Source organism: Ochotona curzoniae, unplaced genomic scaffold (assembly GCF_017591425.1).
Source record: "Ochotona curzoniae isolate NIBS_2020 unplaced genomic scaffold, NIBS_Ocur_1.0 contig_2699, whole genome shotgun sequence".
NCBI classification, from domain to species: domain Eukaryota; kingdom Metazoa; phylum Chordata; class Mammalia; order Lagomorpha; family Ochotonidae; genus Ochotona; species Ochotona curzoniae.
Genome location: NW_024465561.1, coordinates 9,874,044 through 9,891,767, shown reverse-complemented (window position 1 = coordinate 9,891,767; position 17,724 = coordinate 9,874,044).

The window sequence follows — 17,724 nt, the reverse complement described above, 5'->3', positions numbered from 1 at the left end:
GAAAGGAGCCGGGCAGGGCACTGCACATGGCATAGCTGAGCTGTCCCACATCAGGCTGGCCTGAACTGCAGCACAAGACTAACATGCGCTTCAAGATTTGCTTTATTTGAAAAACAGTGACAGATAGAAAGAGATCCTCCACTCACTGATTCCTGTGTTGCCACAAAGGTTAGGGTTTAGGTCAGAACAAAGCCAAAATCAGTCTCCTACATGGGTGGCAGGGACCCAAGAACTTGAACCATTTGCTTTCTCTGGCAAATTAGCAGAAAGCTGGAGGAAGTGGAGCAACCCAACTCAGACTGGTGCTCTGATACAGGATGCTGACCTTACAAGCAGAGACTTAACCCACGTGCTACAATGCCAACCCCATAGGCATATCATGTACAGTAACGTGGCACTTTGCTGAACAGTCTCCCATCTCTTCCACCCAAGTAACAGGACCCTGTTGGACCCGAGGCCCATGTGAGATGGAGCCCAGTCTGCCTCCTACAGTCTTCATGCCCTGAGAAGGGGCCGGTGAGGCCTGAGCAGCAGAGGTGGGTACAGGAAGCTGCTAGGGTGAGAGGGCCCTTTCTTGGTCCCCAGGACCTCTGTACAGAGCAGGCCCCAGAGCTCAGGCCGCAGCCCCTGGAGAGGAAATGAGGGCAGCATGAGTCGTGGCCATCATCAGGCTGATCAGCTGCTGTAAAATGACTTTCCCACAGTTTTGGAGGTTAGGTTCTAGGGAGACCTCACTTCTGGCCTGCAAACGCTGCCTTCTCCCTGTGTTAGCACACACACCACCTTTCCTGTGTGCTCAGGTCCCTCTTCCTCTTAGAAGCCCACCAGTCCTGGTGGGTCAAGACCTCTTTTAACCTTAATTTATCCCCACAAAGACACCCCCATTGTGGGGGTTGGGACTTCCACATGATTGGAGGGCCACAATTCAGCCCATGGTGGCCAGAAAAGCACAGGATGGCTTTAGTACCCAGCTCGCTTTCCCTCCCCCACTCCATATGGGGAGCAGGTGAACTCATCCCAATTGCTGAGTCTTGAGGGGCACTTAGCCCAGATGCTGTGACTTGATCACATAGCCATCTAGGCCTAGAGCTGGCCCCCTCACCCCAAATCCAGAGCCCTGGGCTTGCTAGATTTCCCTTTATGTTTGCAAACAGCCAAGCTCTTCCACCCTTCCCGCTGGGCCAAACACAGTCCAGAGGGAGTGTGCACAGAGGTGGGCAGAGCAAGTCGCGGAGGCTCCTGGAAGGGATAGCTGTGGGGCCTTGAAGGGCAAGGTCTCACTAGGGCTCACGCAGGAACCTGCAAAGCCACCAAGGAGATCAGGAAGGCTTGTGAGCGCCTGCGCCAGACAGGGGAAGCATTGGAAGGCAGTGTGTGGCTGCCAGGCTGCAACCCACAGGAGTCGCCTAGAGTGCTGCCCAGTCTCGTGGGAAGGGAGACATGGCAGGAACTGCTGATCCTTGGGGCTGGATCTCAAATTGTGCTGATCTTTCCAGCCACGCCTAAAGCCTTGGACTTCAGTGACACCATGTGACTGAGTCCAGTTCTGGAATGAGGTTCTGAAGCTTTCTGCAGTACAGTGTAGGGGATGAAAGTCTGAAGCAGCCAGACCCTGGGATGCACTGTGGGCCTGCTGAGTCAGGCCCTGGAGGAGGACTCAGAGAGCTGGGTGTTTATCTAAGACCCCAGCTGCTGTCTTCCCTCACTGATGTTTGAGCATGGTGGACTCCAGATGGTGCCTAAAGTCTCCTCCAGCTCTGACATCTGGGCTGTGATTGAAGATCAGAGACTCTTGGGCCAGCATTTCTGGATGCTGGAAAAGATCATCAAACAATGATCTCTCAGGTTCTGAAGAGTAAACATCAACATTCCTCCAAAAAGCCATAAATTATGGCTAAAAGCCTTGTTTCTGGACAATGGCTTTAGCTTTCATTTAGTTTGCATTTCTTAGCTATAATGACTAATTAAGACATCTGTTAAATGTCTATAATATTAATTTAATAGAGGGGGGTTCTAATAGAGCCGTATTGGAATTGTCCATTTAATTAACCTCATGGGCCTTTAATGGATGTCTTAAATAGACATCATTAACAAGAGTGCTAGACAAATTAAAATTAGACTCAGTCACATTCTTGGTAATTTTTCCTGAGCTGTGAAGGACGAATAGGGCTACATAGATAAGCGCAGAGACAGGAGTGTCAGAGGGCGAGGTCCAGCGTGGACAGGCGCCAGGTGGAGTTCCATTGCCCTGTGTTGGCCAACGTTGGCCCAAGGCTATGCCACTGTCTAGCCACTGGACGTAGCTCTCAGAGCCAGCGTCTCATACCTCTGGGGAAGTATCCTGGCCTGACTCCTGGATTGGGAGGAGGGGTAGGGATGGGAAGGGAGGAAGGTGGCGGAAGATACAGGACCACATCCAAAGTCCTGGACACCAGAGCATGGGTCACGTGACAAGGAACAGACTGGCACAGGGTTGAACTGGTGATAGTGGGTAGACGGCATTGGTGAGATGGGTTGAAATGTAAACTTTTACCTTCACGGCTCCACCAAAAATCTTTTTTTTTTTTCTTTATTTTGGCAATCTTTACATAGTTAATTATGGCACAAAGGTTCAAGGGTTACAGGAAAGTGGGTAAGACTATTATTTCCACATTGCTTTTTCCTGTATCTGGGGCAAAGGGGGAAGCTTCACCCAGTCTCCCACCCATCCCAGGTCCCTGATGTGGGGCATGCTCCGTGAGTCTTGCTCAGGTGGTTTTGATAGTTCAGCAGTTATGAATTGCTGCCAATCTCGCCATTCCAAGCATGATGAGGTCACTGCAGAGTCCACTGATTGACATAGTCCACCTTAGAGTCTCTGTTTGCCCACTTTTTCACTGCCAACATATGGCTGGGATAGTTGATTGATTTGTTCTGACCTGTGTGTGACACCAAAAATCTCTTGCTGGACAGCTGCACCTTGTTTGTCAGCATCAGCTCTCTGTCTCGCTCAGCCTGCCTTCTGTGCGGGTGAGCACTTGCTTTAACCATTACTCCCTCCCAAAACCCACTCTGTGACCCAGATTGCTGCTACCTTCCACCTTGCAGTGCCCATTGGGCAGTTCCTTGTTACTGCAACGGAGCACCTGAGGCAGCCCACCTTATAAAAGCTTCACTGAGCTCACAGTTTCCAGGGCTCAAGGTCAAGTTGGGCAGCCACCGTTGTTCTCTGGTGATGGTATGCCTGCTAGTCGAGTCCCATGACAAGAGGCTCAGGACAAGAGGCAGGGAGCAAGTGTGTTCATCTCTGTGTCTCTTAAAAGCCACCAAGACTCAGCCGTGGGGGATGGGAAGCCCATCCCAGGGCACTATTTCAATCTGAGCACTTACCTGTTGGTACCATGACTGGATTAAATTTTAGTGTGTTCATCCTTTTAATGCCATTGATAAGAGTGAAAAGTAAGCTTCAAACGTTGGAAGTGCCTCCGAGCTCCATCTCGGACTCTTTTCTACACCTCTTCCACGTAGGACTCAGCATCCTGGGTCATCTTGGCCCTGCAGGTGCTGTTGTTTGTGCTGTGCCTCCCCAGGTGGGGCAGCTTTGAAGGAATGAAGAGAACTGCCCACCAACATCTCTACCAACCCGGTAGACATCAAAAAGGTCATGGGGGGAGGTGTGGCACAGCTGGCTAAGCCACCATTGGGGATGTCCACTTTTCAGAATGTGTGGTTCTTGGTGCTGAGCCTCTTGCTTTCTGCTAATACGCTGGATGCATGAGGAGGCAGTGGATGGTGGCTCGAGTCCCTTTCACCCATGTGAAAGACCTGGGTGGAGTTCTGGCTCTTTGGCCTGGACCAGCCCTGGGGAGTATACACAATCTCAGTGTCTCTATTTTACCGCTTTTCAAATAAAATTAATTAATAAACTTTTTAAAATTGTGTGTTGAAATCAAAATTGAGATAAGCTTATTTTGGTACCCCACCAGTGTTTTTGTAAGGTTTATTTATTTTTATTGGAAAGGCAGATTTACAGAGAAAAAGCAGAGACAGAAAATGATCTGTCTGCTGGTTCACTCCCCAAGTGACTGCAATGGCAAGAGCTGAGCCAATCTGAAGCTAGGAGCCAGGAGCTTCTTCCGGGTCTCCCACATGGGTTCAAGGTCCCAAAGGTCCCTTGACTGCTTTCCCAGGCCACAAGCAGGGAGCTGGATGGGAAGTGGAGAAGCCAGGATACGAATCCCAGTGTGTGCAAGGGGAAGATTAGTTGATTGAGCCAAAACACTGGGGCCTGGACCCCCTAAAATCTGAAGCTCATGCATATAAAATATCTTCGAAGTTCATGGAATTCCATATATGAAGAAACTGCATGGATTTCAAGAAATCTTTGCGAGAAAGTATTTAAAATTGATCAATTTTAAAGAGTTACAAAGAGAGATCTATCTGCTGATTGACTCCCAAGAATGGTTCCCAATGGCTAAAACTGAGCCATGCCAGAGCCAGGAGCTTCATCCAGGTCTCCCACATGGATGGAGGGGCCCCAAGCCCATGGGCCATCTTCTGCTACTTCTCCTAGGCCGTCAGCAGGGAGACGGAACCAAAGCAGAGCAGCTGAGACATGAGCCTATGCCCATGTGGGAGGCTGCTGTCACAAGCAGTGACTTTACCTGCTGTGCCACAATTCCAACCCCCTCCTACAAGCTCTGTGAAGAGCCGTTATTAATGTCCCAACCTGATGAGCTGTTCAGAAATACTGACTCTCCAATCAACCCAGGTCCTTTGAATCCTGCCTCAGTTACTTGTGTGGGAAATTGCCACCCTCAATTCCTCCCTGGCATACATGCCATATCCCATTTTTTTCTTTGCAGTGCTCCTGGCACACCTTGTAGCCCCTTATCATCTCCCCTGCTCCAACCTTCACCTGCCCAGAAACTGCACTCACCACAGCTGAAGTGACCTTGGTGAAGCCACTCCTGGGCTTGCCGTCCGCAGTGACTTCCACTGAGAACCGGAGCTGGGCCCAGAGCCATCACAGCCTGCCTGCCCCTTCTGCCCCCTGCCTGCTCTGCAGCCCTCAAGGAGCACCTCCACTCCACTCCTTCTCCTCTTGGGACTGTCCACCCTGCACCTGCACTCCATGCCATGGCAGCCTCTGCATTTACCTGCCCACACTGACAGCCCTCCTCTTGAAGAGAACCCCTCTGTGTTAGCACAGGCTCTTGGTCATGGTTCCTCACCTTCCATTGGCAGTAGCACTCTGCTCAGCATGTAGCTCATTTGTTGTCATTTCCCTCCACCAGAATGTGAGCTCTGGGAACACCACCATAGTCATCTGACACCCACATGATACAGGATACCATCTTGCATATAATCAGTGTTCAGTAAATATTGCCTGGCCCCTACTGCCTACCAAGAACAAAAGAGGGTATAGTTCTAATTATGGAAAAAGGGTTGCTACACACAGGAGTGGGATACACCAGTATGTCCCGGGGCTTCCATCTGGCCCTGACAGTATCTGTGGCTTGTCCACAGCAGAGCACGGCCACATCCCAAGACCATCAGATATCCCCACCCTCTGACACTGGCTGACATCCAGGGAATAAGAGTCCAGATACTGAGGCTGTGTTGTGTCATCAGGCCCTTCCCCTCCTGCCACCGAGGCCAATGACTTCACCCCCTGAACAGCTGGAACAAGAGGTCTGCCAAGGGAAAGGGCCTGAGACAGCGCAGTCCAGAGTGGCTGAGCGTGCCTCAGCTGCTCCAGGCTGGTCTCGGGCGTGTGTGATAATCATGCTGTTCATAACCACACGGGCCCTAACCATGTGGCGTGCAGGAAGGACCTGCGCAGGCTTGGGGGAGCAGAGGCGCACTGGTGCTGCTGCAGTGGGAGTCTGTGCACCCAGGACCTCCCAGCATGCCGTGGAGCTGGGCCTCTCAGACACTTCCCTACACACCAGTGCCCTGATCATAGGCCGGCCACACCACCGACAGCAAAGGCAGCAAGCTGGAGTTTCTAGAGGCTGCAGCCAGCTCTCAGAGTTCATCCTACCCTGGCCTAGCCTACAAGGCTGCCTTTGGTGCCATATCGCCTGAAGGTGTGACTCCATGATCTAAGGGCTGGAAACACAGGTGCCCTTGTTGGCTAGCGGTGCCCAGGACTGTCATGTAAGGTCTGTGTGCTTTCTCTCTGTGTTATGCTTTTGCTAAGAATGTTTGTTAAAGGCAAAAAACAATGGCTCAGTTGGCTAAATCTTACTCTTGCAAGCACCAGAATCCCATATGGGTGCCAGTTCATGTCCTGGCTGCTCTACTTCCCATCCAGCTTCCAGTTTGTGGCCTGGGAAAGCAGTAGAGATGGCCCACAGTCTTGGGACCCTGCACCTGCATAGAAGACCTGGGGCGAAGTACCTGGCTCCTGGCTTTGGATTGGCTCAACTCCACCTGCTACAACCACTTAGGGAATGAACCAGCAGATGGAAGATCATTCTCTGTCTCTGCTTTTCTCTGTGAATCTGCCTTTTTAATGAAAACAAATAAATCTTTAGGGAAAAAAAAAAGACATAAACAATATTGCAGAGTCTGTGATGAGGCTGCTTAAAGCAGGATTGGGGCCCGGCGCGGTGGCGCAAGTGGTTAAGGTCCTCGCCTTGCACGCCCAGGATCCCATATGGGCACTGGTTCTAATCCCGGCGGCCCCTCTTCCCATCCAGCTCCCTGCTTGTGGCCTGGGAAAGCAGTCGAGGATGCCAAGCCCGAATGACTGCCTGGGAGCCAAAGAAGTCTGCCCTGGCCAAGCTTGGGACCGCACCGCGCGGAGACCCGGAAGAGGCTCCTGGCTTCTGATCGGCATAGCATCAACCCATTGCGCTCACTTGGGGAGTGAATCATCGGACGGAAGATCTTCCTCTCTGTCTCTCCTCTCTGTATATCCGCCTTTCCAATAAAAATAAAATAAATCTTTAAAAAAAAAAAAAAAAGCAGGATTGGAACTCACTTCAGTGTGATCCCTGTATCCAGGCGACCTAAGGCCTTTGCCTGAGAACCACATCAAAGCGAGAAAACTCAGAGTCCTAGGAAGTGTGCTGTGCCACCAAATCCACAATTTTAATATCAGCCCTGTCTCTTCCTCTACCCTGGACCTCCAGGTACAAGAACTCAACCGCACTGTCTCCAGAAGGGCTCCCAGAGACCTCCTGGGCCCTAGTCTGTGGGTCAGGTGGTGCCTTAGGGTGGCAATGACCGTGGAGGTCATGGGGTGGGGTGGGAAGGGAATGGGGTCCATATTAGGGACCCTGGCAGGCTTCCAGGCAAGCAGGCTCCCTAGGGGCCCAAACCTCAGTTGAATCCAGAGAGCTGAGCTGGAGCCTCCTGCAGAGGAACTAGAACAGACAGTGGGGTCGGAGGGGAGAGCAGCTGGGATGCAACTGGAAGCTCCAGTGCGTGGCAGAGTAGCAGGAAGCCTGGGTGGGGTGGGTAGGACCAGAGAGGGTGGACAACGGCACCAGAGAAGATCCTGGTGTGGGCACTGGGGAGACATAGAAATAGGTCTAAGGGTGCACACTGCACCCCCACCCAAGGGCCTCTATTAGAGCCTTTGCTCAGAGCTGAGAGGCCTGGAGGCTAAAGCCCCCTGGATGAGCAGGGGCTGGGAGTGAGGCCAATGGGGTCAAGGAGGCAGGATAGAGCTCTGGCTGTAGTCTTTCTGAAGGAGCAGGAGAGGGCAGAGCGGAAGTAGGAAAGGAGAAGGAAGCCCTTGGGCAGGAAACACTGAGGAGGAGGATGGCAAGTCCCAGCCCCACGGGCACACCTCTGGGACCCTGGGGGGCTGGGCTTTGTGACCCAAGGCAAGCCCTCTCCAGGAGCCTCCATGTGCACGAGCATGTACAGTTTCACCTGCACTGTTGGATGGTTCCTAAAGGTGGCGGTAGAATCAGCGCTGGTGGCCCCTTTGCTGGCTGAGGACACCAAGGTGAGTCCATCCAGGTTGACACAGCTGCTGAGTGGATCATGTGGCTGGTCCCCTCTCCCCAAACCAGCTGTTCTCCCAGAACTTAAAGAGAAAGCTCCTTTCCCCAAGAATTTAAATCCTGGTGCCTGAGTGAAAATTGAACCTTTTTTCTTTTTTTTTTTTTTTTTTTTTTTTTTTTTTTTTTTTTTTGCGAAGCATAAACCCTGCCTGCTTGTGGCTCCTAGTGGTGTTTACTGCAGAATTTAAAGACTGCAATAACTATTGAATGTCCTATTATCTGGCTGCCTAATTAATGTAAATGATAGGCATGGTCCGCACGCCCAGCATTATGTTTCTCAGAGGAGGCCCTGCCGGCCACTCCGGCCCCATTCCAGGGACTTTATGGTGACAGCTGCATTCCAGCTTCGTTGAGTAAAAGGTAAGCCAAGGTCCTAAATAAAGAAGACACAGTGGCTCCTGGCCTCTGTGAAGTAGGGCAGCCCGGTGGCTGTCCCTCGCCAGGTGACAGAGGACCCACCATGCAGGTTCTCTTCTTTCTGACCCCAGGGCTCAGGTGGCCCTTGAGACCCAAGCAGCCAGGTTACCTGGCTCCCTCTACAGGAGAGGCAAAGGAAGTGTTCTCCTGGGTGGCTGGGCCCTGCCTCTCCAGCCCCAGCCTCTCCAGCCCCCCTCCAGATGTGCACCCACGTGACCAGAAGCCTGCTCTGGCTTCCACACAGTGCTGGGGAAGCCAGGGCAACTGGTCACGCACTGCAGCAACATCAGCCTGGCCTTGGTCCCCAGCATTCACCCGGGGTGGTCTTTGCTGTTCTGCTGCAGTAATAAACACAGAGTGAACTGGATGACTCAGAGGTAACGCAAGTGCATATCTCATGGCTGTGGCTCTGGACACGGGGGAGTTGGGACCATGGTGCCCACGGCCCTGGCATCTGGTGAGAATCTGCTCCTCATGGAGAGTCGTACACTCCCACATGAACTCGTCACCCTCTAAAGGTCCCACCACCAAATACCATCACATTGGAGAGGAGGTGTCGGCAGGGGGATTTAGAGAACATAACCACCTCCTTAGGGTGTGTGTGTGTATTTAAGATTTACTTATTTATTTGAGAATCAGAGTTGGGGGGGGGGCAGAGACAGAGAGATCTTCCATCCTCTGGTTCATTCCCCAAATGACCACAAGAGTCAGAGCTGAGCTAGCTCTTAGTCAGGAACCAGAGCTTCTCCCAGGTCTCTAACGTGGATGCAGGGGCCCAAGCACTTGGGCCATTCTCCACTGTTTCCTAGGCTTTGGTAGCAAGCTGGATCAGAAGTGGAACAACCAATGCTTGGACTGACACCCATATGGAATGCCAGTGTTGCAGGTGGCTGTGATGCCAGCTATGCCACAGTGCCATGCCCATACATCCCCTTCTCAAAGAGACCTTTCTGGACCCCACCTGACTCAATCACTATGTGCAGAACTGGGGAACAAATATGATTTTACATGGCCCATCTATCCTGTCTGAGGGAGAGGACTGGCCCTTGAACCCACTGCCCAGCCCAGTCCAGATCCAACCGCAGTGGCACCTGCAACAAGTTGTGGACTTGGCCCCTCCCAAAGATAAACCCACGTCCAGCTCAGAGCTGCTCAGTCCTGCTGCTCAGTCCTGGGCATGTCACACCACCTGGGAAGGTTTTAGGATAGCACAAAGCCTGGGTTTTGTCTCCCAAAGGCAACTTCGATGGAACTGAGAATGCTGGGGACTGGGCACAGAGCAGGTGCTCTTGACATTTGCACTTGTTCTTTCTGTCATTGGTTCATGACCTCCGGCACCCATCTGAGAAACCTGAGACCTGGAAACTGCAGGGCCTCACCCTCCCCGACTCAGGACTGCAGGCTGAATCAGGTACCCTCCCCCACCCGCTGTCACTCTCCTGGAGCCCAGAGGCCTGGGCTTGTGGTGACCCCTCCATGCTGTTGTATAAGGATACCTGCGCTCAGCAAAGCACTCCTGGGCTCCAAGCCGGGCTTGGATGCAGGTGCTTAGGAATAAGGGAGTGAGGGACCCAATGATTGTCCCCACAGCAGGCATGTGGTCAGAGCCACCTCTGCAATAAGACTGTGCATCCAAGGGCTTTCCCATGATCTATCCACAGGCATGGTCCCTGTCCCAGCGCGCCATGCACGGACAGTGCTTTGAAGCAATGGTCCCAAATTCTGCATTTCAACCTTGGTGAGTCTTTCCAGTAGGGAATGATAGAACAGATCACAAGTCAAATGCCAAAGTGAAATGCACATGTATCTGGCATGTGGCCCTAGGCTGGCCACTGAGGGCATCGGTAATAATTATTAATGCTGATTGCCTGGTATTTCTCCTGCTTTCCACTGCTGGTAGGGGCTATTTTATTTCCTGGACCCGTTGCGGTTGAGTTGGCTGTGGAATAGCCCTCGCGCTGGAGGCGAGAGTGGAAGCCCTGAGTGTCACTTCTGAGCCAGGCCATGTAGCTGCCAGCCAAGGCCTCATCTTCTAAAGGGAGCATTATGCAGTTAATGCTGAGGACCCTGGGAGCCGCTGTAACACAGGGTGAGGAAGGCAGGGCTTGTGGCCACCAGTGCTAACTAGAAAGAGCTGTCTTGGAAGGTGTTGAGTCCCTGGCACTTCTGAATCACCTTGCAGGTAGACCCAGTCACATCCTGGCATGCTGGATGATGCCCTCAGGTAAACAGCTACAACAGCTGTTGGACTGCAACCTGCAGGGTGTGGGTGGGACTCTAACAGGGTCTCTCCAAAGAACTAATGCGTGCTATCTGCACTGGGCCGCTCCTCCTTTGGAATGGAGGTAATATCAGAAAGAAGAGATAGTGAATGTGAGAGAGAGAAAAAGAGAGGGAAAAGAAAGAAGGCAGGAAGAAAAGAAAGAGGGAGGAGAAAAAAGAGAACTGACATTGATGAAGTCAGCCCCATCACTGAGTGCTCGGTGGATAACGCCTTCAAGTCAGCAGCAGTCACCAAGAGGTAATTAACATCCAGATTTACCCAGGACCCTCAGGGACTTTAGCTCAGCTGGCAAGATGAAGGCGCAGGGATTTGAACCCAGGATGCCTGACTCTGAAGCCACTGTTACCCCTACAAGCCAGCAGGTTCTTCTAAAGCATGAGACCCTGCCAGCTCCCCAGACAATGAAAGCCAAGCAGCCACTCCAGGGGTTCTGGAGCTGTCTGCATTGGCCAAGGTTGCTTTCTGGGGCCCTGGTTTGGTGCCCCTTGGGAGCTTCCCTCTGGTGACAGGAGCCCCCCCGCCCCCCAGGTCTCCTCGCAGGCGTGTTTTCCTGCATATGCTAACGAATGACCCTGGTGTGTCCCAGGGAAAACTGCCTCTCCCTGAAGTGGCTTTGGCTCTCTGCTCCTGATTGCAGTCTTCCCCCAGCTGATCTGAGCCACTTGGCTCTTTCTGACGTGATCACGGGGCTGGGAGGGGAGGAGAGTGCAGGGGGCAGGGCAGAGCATTTGGGCTCAGCTCGCCCACAGAAATTGCAGTCCCAGGAGGCAAGTTCTTAGGCAATCAGAATCCCCAATGAGTAGAGAAAAGAACTGTTTTCCTTGCAGTTCTGGGAACAATTTATTACTGGTTTGTTCCCCAGTGGAAACCACACTCGCTCCTGCCTAAACATCACTTGTCACGTAAAGGTTTGCCACTTTTTCTCAGTAGTTGCTTTTTATTATAGGAATTAAACTATTTCTAGACCTCTCTTTCTTCACCTCCCCCCCCCCATTCTCCTCTCCCCTCTCCCCTCTTAAGGCAGAGTGACAAAGAGAAAGGGAGAGAAAGAAAAGAAATCTTCCCACCTGATGGTTCATTTCCCAAATATTTGCGATGGCTGGAGCTGGGTCAGACCAAAGCCAGGAGCTGAATCCAGGAGACTGGGAGTCTATCCAGGCCTCCCACGTAGGCAGTAGGAGCCCGAATACTTGGGCCATCTTCCACTGACTTCCAGTTGCATTAGCAGGAAGCTAGCTCAGAAGCAGAGCAGCCAGGACTCAGACTGACACCCAGATACAGAATGATGGCTTTGCAAGCCATTGTTTAATCCACTGCACCACAACTGGCCCTTGGTGGCTATTTTTTAAACTTAAAGTCTATGGAAAATATGACTTGAGTTAGAGAATGTTTAAGAAGTTCTTGATTCTAAAGTGAGATGTATATTGATAATGAGGCAAAGGTATAATTGCAAAATGAAAGACCCATGTTGCAGGCAAACATCTTATGGTCCGTTTATAGTCTGAACACAGATGTGTGCAAGGACACAACACTATTCATCAGAATACTATTGTGAGTAGCACAACAATGTGGAGGACAAGATATTTGCAACACAGAGTGAGAACTTCCAAAAGTTCAGGGGAATGCACAATTAAGAGGCAAGTGTAGGGAAGCAGCACAGTAGCTTAGTGGTTAAATCCTTGCCTTGCGTATGCCAGGATCCCGTATGGGTGCCAGTTCATGTCCTAGCTATTCTACTTCCTACCCAGATCCCCGCTTGTGGCCTGGGAAAGAGGCTGAGGATGACCCAAAGCCTTGGGATTCTGCACCCGTGCGGGAGACCCAAAGGAGGCTCCTGGCTCCTGGCATCAGGTCGACTCAGCTCTGGTTGTTACGGGCCCTTGGGGAGATATTCCTCTCTGTCTCTCCTTCTCTCTGTATATCTGCCTTTCCAAAGAATAAATAAATAAATAAATAAAAGAATAAGAAGAACAATTTGTTTAAAAAAAAGAAAAGAAAAGAAAAAGAAGGCACATTTAGGCCAGTACCAAGGCATAGGAGGCGAAGCCTATAGTACTAACATCCCATACGGGCACCAGTTCAGGTCCTGGCTGCTCCTTTTGCCAATTCGGCCCCCTGGGGATGGCCTTGGAAGCCAGAGGATTATGCTGGAGTCCTTGGGCCCCTGAACCCACATAGGAGACCCAGAAGAGGCTCCTGGCTCCTCTCTTCAGACTGTTCCAGATTCAGTCATTTAGAAAGTAAATCAGCAGATGGAAAATTTCTCTCTTTTTCTTTTTTTTTTTTTAATTTTTTTTAAATAGTCTTACTTAGTTGATTAGGGTACAAAGGGTCAAGGGCTACAGTAAAGTGGGTAAGACCATTGTTTCCACACTAATATCATTTTTCCCTTTGTATCTGGGATCAGGGTAGAAACAAAGGGAGAAGCCCTACCCAGCCTCCCACCCATCCCAGGTCCCCGATGTGGGACATGCTCCGAAGGTCCTGCTCAAGCAGTTTTGATAGTTCAACTGTTTTGAATTGCTGCCAATCTCACTGTTCCAATCACGATGAAATCTCTTCAGAATCCACTGGCTGACATAGTCTCTTCATGGTTGGGGTTCTCAGATCAGTAATTCAATTAGAAGGATCTCCGAAGAAACTTCTTCTGAGGTGATCCCAGACCTGATTCTTGCATGTGCTTGTCAATACAGGGTTGGCACAGTCCGTCGCCCCAATCAGCTTAGGCACTTGCTGGTCATTGCAATTGCTGGGTCAGTTCTGTTTCCAGCCCTGAGTTCCATGCGAACCATTGGTTGTTGCAGTCCAGCCCGATGCCAGAGTCCAGCTCCAGCTGAATTTGGAACTCGCAAAGGGTGCGTGGATGAGGCGCAAAGAGAAAAGAAAGTGGACCACTACAATTTTATGATCATAATGGACAATGCGGGAAAGCTGTCTGCTTTATTTACACAGAAACAGTCAAACTCTGGCTCAGACTTTTTACATCATGGTCAAGTGGGTGTTTTCTAACGATAATTCTACCATTTGTTTCACCCTAAAAACTCTAGAAGTTCCTGCTACAATTCTTATTCTACAACTGAATCTTAGGTTGACAAAGGGTTTTGCTCCTTTGCAGGGGAGTTTTCGGTAGTATTCATTGTGCCTTTGTCCCTTCTTTTGCTCTTGATCATTGTACTTCTAGTTAACAGAGACTTCTCCTTGGGGCAGGTCTCTAAGCTGTGTCACCCACAGGTCTACAATGCGATTTTATTTATTGCAGTTGGCACACAACTTTTTGCTTGTAGCCACTTGTGCCACAACCTCCAATGAGTTCCAAGTCTGGGTTCTTATGTCAGATTTCCACCGTGGTCTCCACAGCCCCAGCTTTTGGCTCCCCACTCTCCACCTGCTGAGATATCGTGCTGAGGCTATACCATTCTCTCTGCAATCTTTCTCCCTCTTCTGTTTGGAGCAGGTCCCAGGATTAGAGAGGTACCAGGTGTCCTATATAATTAGTTTGCTGGTGGCGTTGTTGTTGGAACGTGTTGGATATTAGGTCTGGGTGCCACATGGACCTATTTTGACCCATACAATGCCAGTCAGTATTATTTTCCTGCGGGACCTCAGTGAGTTCCTGCGAGCTCAGCACATGTGCAGTTCCCTGTTGTCCCCTGCAGTCCCAAAGCTATTGCCACAATGCGCAAAATAGCACCTGACGTACCACCACTACAGTTCTTGATCTGCTGGCCATCAGATCCGAGGGCTATCCAGAACTGCCCTGGGTGGAGTGCCACTATGCTGCAGTTCACTGAGTCAGAAATAAGCTCACTCGCAGTTCAGCGTATGCTCAGTCCTTTCCCTTGCCCTTTCCTCCTTACGCAAAATGGTGCCCAATTCAGCTCTAGGGGGCTGAATTGGGCTGTGAAATCCACACTGTTCTCGCACTGCCCATCTGAGACCTGCTGTTCTGTCTCTGCTCCTGGTCAAATCAAACGGACCAAGAGGACAGACAGTTCTATGTCTGGGTTCACCTCCCAAGCTCCAAGTGAAAGTGCCTTCCCACCTGGTTGCTGGTGGAGTTCAGATAGTCATTAGTTCCCGTGCTTGCCACTATGTACCACAGACTTGTTCAGTCTCTCCACTTCCCATTTAGCTCTCATACATGTCAATGGGTATTGAAGCCTAGTTCAACCCAACCAACCTTACTATCCAGCCCACACACTTACTGGCAGGTGCCTTTCTGTCTAGCGACCCCTGCCCCTGTCCTGGTTTTCATGCTCTTCAAAGGCAGTGATAACCCAAGAGGAAGGTGCCCACTATTTCCCTACTAGGCCACTCCCACTCCCAGATTATGCACTCTCCAGGTGGTTCTGGAGTTAACTTGACAGATTTAGCCCCCAGGGCCAGCCTCTGCTAGCTAATGCTGCAGCAAAGCCCAACCAACCATCACCCACTCTAATTAATGCTTGTACCAGTAGGAATTATGAGCCCAGCCTGGCTTTTCCCTGATCTAGCTCACATGAGGCCCACAAGTGTTGTAGCCCTGCCTGGTCTGGTCTGCCTCCATCCCAACACACACTCTCCAGTGGGAGTGGTTGTCCAACAGGGGAGCCCACATTCCCCCTGCTGGCTTTGCCTCCTCCCTCCTTGGTTTTCATATGTGCAGTTTGGGCTCTGCGGCCACATCTGGTATGGAACACCTCACCTTGGCATCCTGTAATGTGCACTGGTTTGTGTAGCAACTGAACCTGGCCCAACCCACACTCTATTCTGGTGCTCGGATTCACCCGCAGGTGATATGAATAGATTCAGCCTGGTCTGCTCCTGACCTATGCCAAATGTATGATGGTGGCTATCCTTCTCTGGCCTGGTCTGGGTTGCTCCCAAAACATGGTTCTTGTGTTCACCTGCAGGGACTGTGTCCTGACAGAGGAGTTTCCCAAGCTCCTCCATCAGAACCTCTCCCTATGCCAGATCTTGCACATACTGGTGGGTCCATGGGCCAGCTGTCCTTGCTGACCTTCAATCCATTTCGGTTCTTGATGTTGGATGTTTCAGCCCAGCCAAGGCTTGTCCATACCCAGACACTGCTCACGCATGGCTCAGTAGGGGAAGAGACCTAGCTTAGTCCATCCTGCATCTACTCAGGTTCTCTAGAGCACCAAATGGTGAAGGTGTCTAGCCTGGTTAGGTGCGCCCAGCCCCAGTCCACACTTGTGCCTAGGGAGATGGCAGCCATATCCAGACCAGAACGCAGCCCCCACTCCGGCCCCCGAACTCTCCCATGGGAACCTCAACCCAGCAAAGGTGTATTCTCAGAGTTCTCCAAGCCGAGCCTATTCCCAGACCTAGATTACACATGTGCCAGTGGTTGCTCTGACTCAGTTGGCTCAGCCTCTCACCTGTCAGCCTTTGCCTTCAATGTTGTAGCCTAGTATCCCTGGCTCATATAAACCAGCTCGGCATGACCTGTGCTCCATCCTGAATTCTGTTCTTCTTTGTAAGTTGAGGTTTGCTCAACCTGCCTGGTCCACCCTCTTCCAGTTGCAGCTCGGCCCACCTCACATCCTATTTTAGGATGCACTTTCAGGTGTTGCTGCCTTGACCTGCCCAGACTGTTGTCAATTCCTTTATCCATAAGTGATGGCAGGTTCCATGGTCACACCTAGCTCAGCCCAACACCCCAGTCAGCAAGCAGTATTTGTATTTCCACAGGATTGGGCCCACACTTCCCCACAAAATCTACCCCCAGACCTGGTTCTTTCGTGTTCCAGTTGGTGTCTTGACCCTGCCAAATGTGACCCGTCCACTATTCCACCAGTCAGTCAGGAACTGGTACCTAGCCCTGCCATAGAGAGGCCCCCATCCATAGCTTTCATATGGATTGGTGTGTGGCAGTCAGTGAAGCTCTATGCTAACAGCCTATCTCAGGATTCCCATGTGGGCTGGTCAATCAGTCTAGCCCAAATAGATCTTAGGATCTCTCCCCTCCAAACCACTAGGTCTCTGTCCCCATGCTTGCCAGAAAGTTCTGGGACCCTGTTGCTGGGAATCAGCCAGAATAGATCCCTCACCTACCCTCACACTGGCCTTATCCATGGGTGTCCCTAGGCAGCAATTACATATCCTAAAAACCCCAGAGATTGCCGCCAGGCAGCCAGCAAGCAGAACCTCAAGCCCTATAGGCACACTGACCACCCAAAGTCTAGGACTCGGTCACCACCTGTTGGCAGTGACTTTGGCCTAAGTCCCCAGCATTGGGTCCAGCCTGGCTGGGGCACCCCTAGAGCTGCCACACTGCAGGGAGCTGCTTTAGTCCCAACCCCATAGCCAAACCCCACCCAAACTCTCTCTCCCTCCTTTTTCCATCTTCTCTCTGTAAACTCTGCCTTTCAAACAAAAAGAAAATACTTAAAAAAAAAAACCCACGTTAATTTTGGTGCAAAAATTTATGAAATCTGTGCATAAATTTATTCATAATATGTACTTTTTATGAACTTTTGAAAACCCTATTATGGAAAACTCTTGGCATCAAAACAAGTTTACATTTTAATTCTATCTCCATAAACATTTTGAAGTATCTCGTATGTGTGTAGGTGTAGGTGTGTATACTCAATAGCTAATTCATATCCAGAATTTAGTTTTAAAACTCTTACAAATCAGTGAGGGAAAAAAAAGACTAATCAATTGGAAAATGGGCAAAAGATCTAAATGATGAGAATTTCAACTTTCTTCATCCTCAAAGAAATTCTGATTAAAACCACAATACATTGTTGCTATCACAAGACACTAGGATGGTTAAAATGATAACTGTAGACACCCTCAGATGCAGTTACGTGATGGGCAAACAGGCACAACCTCTTGAAAAACTAGCCATACCTACAAAAGCCCTAAGGAGTGAGTCCCTGTGACCCAGCAGTCGCCACTACCAGAGGTTTGCTCTCAAGGTCAGGTGTGGCGCAATGATGAAGACCCTGGGACAACTGCAACCCATGCTGGAGGGCCAGGGTTCAAGTCCCGGGCTGCTCTGGATTCTACTTT